Genomic DNA, 11,943 nt, shown 5'->3' with positions numbered 1-11,943 from the left:
GGAAATGACAATAAAGATTTACAATTACAATTGTTTTAAATGAATGCATTGGATCTTCCTGCTGGGCCATTGTCCAAAGGCATAGATGAATCGTACCTGCCCGAATTAAACTTATGTTACGTGAAGGCTGATCTTGCTACCTGGCAGCAGGTGGTGAGATCTAGATGGCAATTAAGCCTCAGGTTGCATTTGAGAGTATAGAAGCTGGGATGTAATGTTAAAATTGTACAAGGCATTGGTGAGACCAAATCTGGAGTATGGTGTACAATTTTGGTCGCCCAATTATAGGAAGGATGTCAACAAAATAGAGAGAGTACAGAGGAGATTTACTAGAATGTTGCCTGGGTTTCAACAACTAAGTTCCAGAGATAGGTTGAATAAGTTAGGTCTTTATTCTCTGGAGCGCAGAAGGTTAAGGGGGGACCTGATAGAGGTCTTTAAAATGATGAGAGGGATAGACAGAGTTGATGTGGACAAGCTTTTCCCTTTGAGAATAGGGAAGATTCAAACAAGAGGACATGACTTCAGAATTAAGGGACAGACGTTTAGGGGTAATATGAGGGGGAACTTCTTTACGCAGAGAGTGGTGGCGGTGTGGAATGAGCTCCCAGTGGAAGTGGTGGAGGCAGGTTCATTGGTATCATTTAAAAATAAATTGGATAGGCATATGGATGAGAAGGGAATGGAGGGTTATGGTACGAGTGCATGCAGGTGGGACTAAGGGGAAAAAAAATTTGTTCGGCATGGACTTGTAGGGCCGAGATGGCCTGTTTCCATGCTGTAATTGTTATATGGTTATATGGTTATATGGTTGTATACCTAGAACATTGAACATGGAGCAGTACAGCACAGTAACAGATCCTTTGGCCCACGATATTTGTGATGAACATGATGCCAGTTAAACTAATCCATATCTCTCCATTCACAGAGATCAGCATATGCAATGGGGTGGACATATGAGAATTTCCTTTTGATCACAATGTCGCTGGAGGAAGGTTGATTATCTGTGAACTAGCATATGTCCTCTAGTCTTAAATTACTCTTAAATAAAAACATGAAATGTTGGAAATCGCAGCGTCAGGCAGTGTATGTGCAACGAGAATTGTAGTAAATCTTTTAGGTCCAAGGTCCTTTGTTAAAGCGGGGAAAGAAAGAAAACAAGTTGGTTATAAGGTAGAGATGGTGTGGAGGCAAGGGTATGATGGGGGAGACCAAATGGTTTAATGCAACAGTTGATATGCTTCTCTATGTAATGTATTGTTATTAGGTTCATGTCATAGGAGCAGCATTTGCCCCTTCGAGTGTACTCCACCATTCAATCATGGCTGATCTATATTTCCCTCTCAACCTAATCCTCCTGCCTTCTTTAATATCAAGTCTGAGCGAGATGTCCAACAAGCCAAACTATACTGAAGGAGAGCTAAAAGCTGTGCCAAATCATAATCAGATAACTGGTAGAAATGGTCAGTTTTGATATAGACAGGCAGAGCGAGTCATCTAAATTTGAGGAATTCAATACTGAGTCCATTAAGCTGATCCTTGGTCTTGTTCTGGGCCTCAATGTAAAAGTGCAGGACACCGAGAGGGAATGGGATTGACAATTATAGTGGGAAGCAGCAGGAAACTCAGAATCACTCTTGCAGATTGAATGCAGGTGCTTGTCGGATTGATGCTGAATTCTGGTTGACTGCCAAATTAATCCACGTTTAATTTCTACTTTGTAAAAGAGACAACACTGTGAATGCTAACTGGAATACATGTGATGGAAGAAGTGAAATGGATGGTGAGAGAAGGTGAAAGGTCAAGTGCTGCATGTCCTGTGATTGCATAGGAAAGTGCTATAAGATGGGGAGGGTTTTTGAAGATGGAAGAGTGGGCCAGGGTGTCAAGAAGGGAGAAAGATGAAGGGAGGGGAAGATGTGTCCAGTGGTGAAATCTATTTGGAACTAGCAGAAATGGTAAGGTATGGTTTGTTGAATGCAGAGGCAGATGGGGTTGAGGGTAAGGGGTTGGGGAATTTGTGGTCTTGTTCTGTCCAGGGGAAGAGGAAATGCGAGTGGAAAATAGAGGCGATGCAGTGAAAGGCTCTGCCTATTATGGTAGAGGGAAAGTTATAGTTCAGGAATTTTGAAAATATTTCAGGCATGGAATCAAGAACCAGAGGACATGGGTTTAAGGTGTGAGGGACAACTTTTTCACTCAGTGGGTGGTGGATATGTGAAACGAGTTGCCAGAGAAGTTAGTTGAGGCAGGTACAATAACAACATTTAAAAGATATTTGAACAGATACATGGATAGGAAAGGTTTGGAGGGATATGGACCAAACATGGGCATGTGGGACTAGTGTAGATGGGCCATTTTGGTCAGCATGGCAAGTTGGGCCAAAGGGCCTGTTTCCATGCTGTATGACTATGAATCTATCTGTGCAGAAAATTGTATCATCAGAGCAGTAGCAACTGAGATGTTGGCATGCGGACTATTGGTGTCAATAGCCACAGACTAATTGCACATTGCAATTCTGGAGACCATGTCTAGAGCTATCAAATTTAGCCTGTTGTGCATCCAGAGCATAAACTTATAGAATGTCAGCTTTTATTTATTTTTTTGGCCCAGAAAAAGGATGTGGGCCCGAAATGTTGTCTGTCCATTTCCCTCCAAAGATGCTACTTAATCTGCTGAATCCTTGCAGCAGGTATTAGTTTGTTGCTTCAGAATCCAGCATTTACAGTTTCTTGTGTCTCCTTTGATGATATTTTTTGATTATTGGTTTCTTTGTTTTGATATATTATCTAAACTCAAAATTTGGCAGCGATTTTTAGTTTCTGCAAAACCATCATAACTTACTGTGAATGTCTTGAGTGATGTTATTTTATTAAATTTGAATTAGAATGACCACATTATTTCTGGGATCTTTTTTTAAAAAGTGAAATATGTTAGTACAATGGAAGTAAAAGTGGATGCATAAATATATCAGCCTTATCAATTTAAAAATTTGCTATTCCCAGAGTGCAGAAAAACCATATAACTGTTTTATTGACGTAAGAGACTGCAGGTGCTGGAGTCTAGAGCAAAGAACTGCTGGAGGAACTCAGCAGGTCGGGTTGCATCAGTGGAGGCAAAGGGATAGTTAATGTCTCCGGTCGTGATACTACATCTAAACGTTCTCATTGGAATAGAATAATATGGGCCAAGACCCTTTATGCAGCTATGATGAGGTGGGAGGGAGATAAGGGGCAGAGGTGGGGATAGAAAGGGGAGGGCATTATTTTGTTCAGGATGACTTCCTCAATAGCTCTATGGTCAGACATGAGACTTACATTTACATGAAAGTGGACACAGTCCATAAGTCTAGCACTACACAACACAGTTTGAAATTACTGAGCGATGGTGGTGTTTAGTTGTGCTCTTGTATACCTGTCAAATTGTCCTATTGATGGGCAAATATTGTCATGCGATTTCCTCAAAACAATTTCTAATCCACTCATTGGTCAGGGAAGCAGAATTGATCTGACACTCAAGTATTTATCGATCTACACTTTCATCTACAGAATCCATTTACGGCTAGTATTCAATATTAAAACTTGGTTATTAATTAAACCTGTGCGAACGACCGTAACCAAAAATGTTCCATTTTAAATGTGCTTCTATGTCATGTCAGTTTTATTGTTTACACATTTTTTCCACTCACACTGTGGGTTATGTCCCATTCAAATGTAGATTTTGGAGGTGAAATGTGAGTAAAATTGAGAAATCACCCCTGTAAATCTAGGTTAAGAAATATTTTGCTGGAGCATAAAATAGTATGTCTTTGAATTTTCAGAGATTCTCAGAAAATATTTTTTGAGAATCTCTGAAAATTCAAAGACATTCTGCAGAATTAGATTTATGAGTTTGGATGGTATTGTATTCTGAAGGTCAATATAACTCATATGTATAAATTAGTAATAAGTTCACAAAGGCACAGTGGCATAATGTTAATGCTTTCAGAAATTACATTAATATTTTAAAAGTTCAGATTTCTTTCTCTTTGGTCTGACATATTTTAATCAAAATTCCCTTCAACGAAGCTCCTTAATGTGGGTTTCTATGTAAATATTAAATATTGCCAATATTATGACATTAGTTGTGATGAAATATCTATATTGATCTCTTGCTAATCCATAGATAACATTTATGACAAAGTAAAATGTATCCATATAATTATTGTAACTTGAATTTCAGAAATATAAATCCCTGAAATAATTGGACAATCAAAATATATTAATTCCCCTGAATGTGAATGAAGTGTTTTAGAGCTGGAAGATTCACATCACACTCAGAAATCCTATACTTTTGCATAGAGCAACATTATCCACCTCATTGCTTGTCTGTCCAATGGAAAATCTAATCTTCTTTCATCTGTTTATTAACATTGTTTCATTGATCTTCTTGGGGAGCACCACATATTCCACTTGGGTTGCTTAGTCTTACGGCATGAACATTGAATTTTCCAATTTGAAGTGATTCCCCCAACACCCCTCCCTTCCCCCTGCCCTTCCTACCCTAGTGCGCACATCTTTTTCTGACCATCTCCCACCAACCTATGCTCATCTTTCATCCCTGAAAATATTTTCAACTATCCCCTTTTTCCCCCATTCCTCCCTGTCCACTTTCACCATAATCCCTTCATCCGGCTTTACATTTTACTAATTTTCTCTCCTTATTTAGCATCCTTTTGTCTCCAATTCACCACTAGGTTTTGTCACTTACTCTACCTATCTGCCATATTCGATTGCCCCACGGATGAATAATTTGAAGAAGTTTGGACTTTTTTTGCCTTCCATCAGAGTGAGGAATATGGGGAATCCACAGTGGTAGATGTTTATGTTAACTTTTACAAGATACAAGATACAAGATACATTTAATTGTCTGTCTTGTTGCTTTTTTTTCGTATGGCTGTATGGTGATTTGCATATCACTACCTTAATTGGTACATGCAACAATAAAATACCTTTGAAACCTCTCTTCAGGCTTTCACCTCCCACCACAATCAGTCTGTAGAAGGGTCCGACCTGAAACATCACCTATCCATGTTCTTCAGCTGCCCAACCCACTGAGTTAATTCAGCACTTTGTGTCTCTTTTTATAAACCAGCATCCGCAGTTCCTTGTGCCTCCATTTTTTCTTTTTTATTGTATTCCTATGAAGGACGATTTTGCTAATACAGGTACTTCTTAATGCAACATTTGCTGTTTATTACTACCAGTTTTATAAAGAGTTTTTGCTGCTGTTTCAATTTCAATTAAATTGAAGACCTAATCTATGCCATATAATTTATAACACTTGGGTAGGATCCCTGGCATGATCCACTCAAGCATTGGAAAGCTTAATCCATTCAAAATTAAATGTTATTTTTTGGCTGACTTACTTAGAACTTGCCCACACCGGTCAATATGTCCCAGCTACACTAGTCCCTCCAAACCTGCCCTGTCTATGTACCTAACTCTTAAATGTTGGGATTGACCCAGCCTCCACTACCTCCTCTGGCAGCTTGTTCATTACCTCCACCACCCTTTGTGTGAAAAAGGTACCCCTCAGATTCCTATTAAATCTTTTTTCCCTTCACCTTAAACCTATGCCCTCTTGTTCTCAATTTGTCTACTCTGGGCAAGAGACTATGTGCATGTACCCAATCTATTCCTCTCATAATTTTAAACACTTCAGAAGATCACCCCTCATCCCCCAAAGTCCTAGCCTGCTCAAACTCTCACTATAGCTCAGACCCTCTAGTCCTGGCAACACCCTTGTAATTCTCTGTACCCTTTCCAGCTTGATAACATCCTTCCTATAACTAGGTGCCCAGAACTGAACACAATGCTCTAAATGCGGCAACACCAACGTCTTATACAACTGCAACATGACCTCCCAACCTTTATACTCAATACTCTGACTGATGAAGGCCAAGGTTTGACCACCCCATCTACATGAAGGGCATGTAGCTCATAAATCCCCAGGGCCTGATGGTCTGCATCCCAGGGTACTTAAGGAAGTGGCTCTAGAAATCGGATCAGTTCCTGTGGATTGGAGGGTAGCTAATGTTATCCCACTTTTTAAGAAAGGCGGGAGAGAGACAACAGGGAATTATAGACCAGTTAGCCTGACATCGGTGGCGGGGAAGATGCTGGAGTCAATTATAAAAGATGAGATAGCCTAACATTTGGATAGCAGTAACAGGATTGGTCCGAGTCAGCATGGATTTACGAAGGGGAAATCATGCTTGACCAATCTTCTGGAATTTTCTGAAGATGTAACTAGGAAAATGGACAAGGGAGAGCCAGTGGGTGTAGTGTACCTGGACTTTCAGAAAGCATTAGATAGGTCCCACATAGGAGATTAGTGGGCAAAATTAGGGCACATGGTATTGGGGGTAGAGTGCTGACATGGATAGAGAAGTGGTTGGCAGACGGAAACAAAGAGTAGGGATTAACGGGTCCCTTTCAGAATGGCAGGCAGTGACTAGTGGGGTACCGCAAGGCTCGGTGCTGGGACCGCAGCTATTTACAATATACATCAATGATTTGGATGAAGGGATTCAGTAACATTTGCAGATGACACAAAGCTGGGCGGCAGTGTGAACTGTGAGGAGGATGCTATGAGAATGCAGGGTGACTTGGACAGGTTGGGGGAGTGGGCAGATGCATGGCAGATACGGTTTAATGCGGATAAATGTGAGGTTATCCACTTTGGTAGCAAAAACAGGAAGGCAGATTACTATCAAATGGCGTCAAGTTGGGAAAAGGGGAAGTACAACAGTATCTGGGGGGGTCCTTGTACATCAGTTTATGAAAGTAAGCATGCAGATACAGCAGGCAGTGAAGAAAGCGAATGGCATGTTGGCCTTTATAACAAGAGGAATCGAATATTGGAGCAAAGAGGTCCTTCTGCAGTTGTACAGAGCCCTAGTGAGACCACACCTGGAGTATTGTGTGCAGTTTTGGTCCCCTAATTTGAGGAAGGGCATTCTTGCTATTGAGAGAGTGCAGCGTAGGTTTACATGGTTAATTCCCAGGATGGCGGAACTGTCATATGCTGAGAGAATGGTGCGGCTGGGCTTGCACTCTCTGGAGTTTAGAAGGATGAGAGGATATCTCATTGAAACATATAAGATTGTTAAGGGCTTGGACACGCTAGAGGCAGGAAACATGTTCCAGATGTTGGGGGAGTCCAGAACCAGGGGCCACAGTTTAAGAATAAGGAGTAAGCCATTTAGAACGGAGACAAAGAAACACTTTTTCTCAGAGAGTGGCGAGTCTGTGGAATTCTCTGCCTCAGAGGGCGGTGAAGGCAGGTTCTCTGGAGACTTTCAAGAGAGCTAGATGGGGCTCTTAAAAATAGCACAGTCAGGGGATATGGGGAGAAGGCTGGAACGGGGTACTGATTGGGGATGATCAGCCATGATCACATTGAATGGCGGTGCTGGCTCGAAGGGCCAAATGGCCTAGTGTACTGTTCTGCTACTTCACGAAATCCATTCATAAATGGGCTTGCCCGTCTTGCAATCCACATTAACATTGTCCTATTTATTGAACGCTTTCTCTCTCCATTTACCTTATGTATAGAACACTCTTTCTATATTGAGGTGTTTTTGCCTTGTACCCACCCAATTCGAGCAGCTTCCCTTAATTGGAAATGCTCAGCAGGTCATCAACATTTACTTGGTTTCCAGCATCTAAGTTCTTTTTTATACTTCTGTTTTCCACTTTCTTTCTCAGTATTTCCTACAGTTCCAAATGTTGTGTTAGATAGGGCTCTTAAAGATAGCGTAGCGGGGATGTGGGGAAAAGGCAGGAACAGGGTACCGATTGTGGATGATCAGCCATGATCACACTGAATGCCGGTGCTGGCTCGAAGGGCCGAATGGCCCACTCCTGCACCTATTGTCTATTGCCAGTTTTGCTATTGTATCAGTATTGTAAAAACGTATTCTCGGCCTATGAAATCAATAAGAGGTACGTGGATATAGTTCACACAGAGGGTCATGCGTATATGCAATGAGCTGCTGGAGAAATCAGTTGAGGCAGGTACGGTAATAACAGTTAAAATACATTTGGAGGGGTATAAGGATAGGACGTTTGGAGGGCTATGGGTTAAATGTGGGTCAATCGGATAAACTCTTGCTTATCTTTAACTTTCATCCCATTGGCCTCAATTCAATTCTTGATCCTTGCACATGATATTTTGTTATTTTGAAAAGAGTTGAAGAGAATGTGCTTGCTTGGAAATTTGAGTTCATCCTCTTTTGATGTGTTGATCTGATGCTCCTTGATTTTTTTTTATGAGTGAAGTGCCAAAGCTCCAATTTCTCCGTCATGGATGGAATGTGTGTGATGAAATGTGTGGTAATATTTTTAGCCCAGATAAGCATTAGAATTGTCAAGATGAATTGCACACTTAAGTGCCCTGACCAATTTCTCAACTGTTGCTAATGAAGTCAGAATCCTGATCTAATGTGCATAACACAAATTGTATGTGCAATCTGAGCATAAGGACATGTGCAAATGGGAAATTAGGGCCGAATGCCCTACTCCTGCACCTAATTTCTATGTATTCCTTGCCACTTCTGCACAGGTGATTTTATTGATATATTGTAAATGTGTTTGATGCCTTGATGTTCAATGGCACTTTTCATGTGCCCATTGTTACAACGCAGAGAACATTTTAAGAGGCATCTACATCAAATTAATCTAAATTTGAACAGAAGTTGTTTGCTATTCAAACTGATATTGTTTTAAATTGAATGTAGACAACAAAGCTGGAGAAACTCAGCGGGTGAGGCAGCATCTATGGAGTGAAGGAATATAACCATATAACAATTACAGCACGGAAACAGGCCATCTCGGCCCTTCTAGTCCATGCCGAACACTTATTCTCCCCTAGTCCCATCTACCTGCACTCAGGCCATAACCCTCCATTCCTTTCCCGTCCATATAACTATCCAATTTATTTTTAAATGATAAAATCTAACCTGCCTCCACCACCTCCACTGGAAGCTCATTCCACACAGCTACCACTCTCTTGAGTAAAGAAGTTCCCCCTCATGTTACCCCTAAACTTCTGTCCCTTAATTCTCAAGTCATGTCCTCTTGTTTGAATCTTCCCTACTCTCAGTGGGAAAAGCTTATCCACGTCAACTCGGTCTATCCCTCTCATCATTTTAAAGACCTCTATCAAGTCCCCCCTTAACCTTCTGCTGCCTCACCCGCTGAGTTTCTCCAGCTTTTTTGTCTACCTTCTTAAACATTGTTTTATATGTTTCTTTGTGGGTTATTACAGGTAATATATCCTTAAATGGACATTCAACATTGTAGAAGATCCTACCGGAACTCCAGCAATCATAACAGGTCATTAGAGTTCTGAACAAGGGTGTTTATTATCATTCTAACACCAAAGAACTCAACATATCAGCTGTTTATAACATGTCTCCTAATCACAGATCTTTGAAGAGAATGTGTAAACATTTTTCATAATTTTAGTTTTAATTTTACACGGCTTTATTCAATGTTTGACTTCCCAATTGAGTATTGTTCTGTCTGTGATACTGAGAAACACAGAATTTCTTGACCTGACAATAGAAAATAGACAATAGATGCAGGAGTAGGCCATTTGACCCTTCGAGCCAGCACCGCCATTCAATGTGATCATGGCTGATCATCCCCAATCAGTACCCCGATCCTGCCTTCTCCCCATATCCCGACTCCGCTATCTTTAAGAGCCCTATCTAGCTCTCTCTTGAGTGTATCCAGAGAACCGGCCTCCACCCCCCTCTGAGGCAGAGAATTCCAGACTCACAACTGTGTGAAAAAGTGTTTCCTCATCTGTTCTAAATGGCTTACCCCTTATTCTTAAACTGTGGCCCCTGGTTCTGGACCCCCCCCCCCCCCCCCCCCAACATCGGGAACATGTTTCCTGCCTCTAGCCGGTCCAAACCCTTAATAATCATATGTTTCAATAACCACCTCTCATCCTTCTAAATTCCAGAGTATACAAGCCTAGCCGCTCCATTCTCACAGCATATGACAGTCCCTCCATCCCGAGAATTAACCTTGTGAACCTATGCTGCACTCCCTCAATAGCAAGGTCCTTCCTAAATTTGGAGACCAAAACTGCACACAATACTCCAGGTATGGTTTCACTAGGGCCCTGTACAACTGCAGAAGGACCTCTTTGTTCCTATACTCAACTACTCGTGTTTTGAAGGCCAACATGCCATTCGATTTCTTCACTGCCTGCTGAACCCACATGCTTACTTTCATTGACTGATGAACAGGGACCCCCAGATCCCGTTGTACTTCCCCCCGTTCCCAGCTTGACACCATTTAGATAATAATTTACCTTCCTGTTTTTGCCAGGTCCACATTTATCCACATTAAACTGCTTCTGCCATGCATCCTCCCACTCATCCACTTCCACTGCATTGTGACACGTGGACAGTTACTTACAGTGTGTCATTATATATATCATGACTGTTTTAAAGGTATATTTCTTCATGAATATTTCTGACAATTTCCAGTGTGAATTAATTTTGTGCTTCCCAAGTCCATCTTCTCCAAATAACCTGTTTTAGTATTACAATCCCAGTAGCAGATACTGGCAAATCCTGTTCTATATGCTGCACTATGAAAATTAAACCATCAAGTTTATATTAAGCAATTTATATGGCAATCTGGACAGCGCAGGGATGCTGCCTGACCTGACCTATTGATACTCCTTTTGGACAGAGTACCTGTTTGAATATCATTTAATTTTCTCCAATCAATTTTCTGTCTAGTTAATCATTCTTTGCAGCTTATTACTGGCCAGTGTAGGAATTTATTATACCGTGTGAAGTTATTGTTTGTGATACAGCGTACTAAAAAAATGTAGAATTTATGATTACAAAAACATTAAATTTAAAAATAAAATGTATTAATTAAATTAGGTGGGCAAGCCCTTAAGGCCCACTCTCCTGGTGGAACTGAATCATTGATGTAGGGATCAGCCTAGTCCAACGTGATGCTCTCTGTTTCTTCACAGGCTGCACTCGATCTGCTCGCTGCCCCGGCTGTTGTAAGGCTTCCAACAGCTTTGTCTACTAACACCATGATCTGCAACCATGCTGCCTGTTGCCTCCCACAGCCGTACCTGCACATCTGGGCGTGTGATCGCCGTGTCCCACTTCCTGAAACTGTAGGAGGCTTTCCTAGGGCACGGGAGGTGAGCTTGCATCCATTCAACATCACTAACATTCCCTTTCACCTTCTACCATTGCCATCCTAAATATGCAATTCAATCCGACAGATTCCATTTCCTCAAATTTGTGATGTTGCACTTCATCACAATATGGGGCATGCCCTTTAGAACCTAAATCAGAAGTTTCATCACACTGAAGGGAGGTGAATCTATGAAATTCTCTATTATACAAGTCAGCAGAGGACAGCATTAATAATATTCAAACAGGTAGATAGATGTATTTAAAAAAATTGTTCTTTAACTCTTTTGTGGGACTTTATCTCAACTTTCCTAAAAATCCTGTTGCTAGATCTCACCCATTTTATCCAAGCACAGGACAATAGACAAAGGAGTAGGCCATTCAGCCCTTCAAGCCAGCACCACCATTCAATGTGATCATGGCTGATCATCCACAATCAGTACCCCTTTCCTGCCTTCTCCCCATATCCCCTGACTCCGCTATCTTCAAGAGCCCTATCGAGCTCTCTCTTGTAAGTATCCAGAGAACTGGCCTCCACGGCAGAGAATTCCACAGACTCACAACACTCTGTGTGAAAAAAGTGTTTCCTCATCTCCGTTCTAAATGGCTTACCCCTTATTCTTAAACTGTGGCCCCTGGTTTTGGACTCCCCCAACATTGGGAACATGTTTCCTGCCTCTAGCGTGTCCAAGCCCTTAACAATCTTATATGTTTCA

This window comes from Leucoraja erinacea, chromosome 2 (genome assembly GCF_028641065.1).
Source record: "Leucoraja erinacea ecotype New England chromosome 2, Leri_hhj_1, whole genome shotgun sequence".
Taxonomy (NCBI): domain Eukaryota; kingdom Metazoa; phylum Chordata; class Chondrichthyes; order Rajiformes; family Rajidae; genus Leucoraja; species Leucoraja erinaceus.
Note: the sequence above shows the minus strand (reverse complement) of the source record.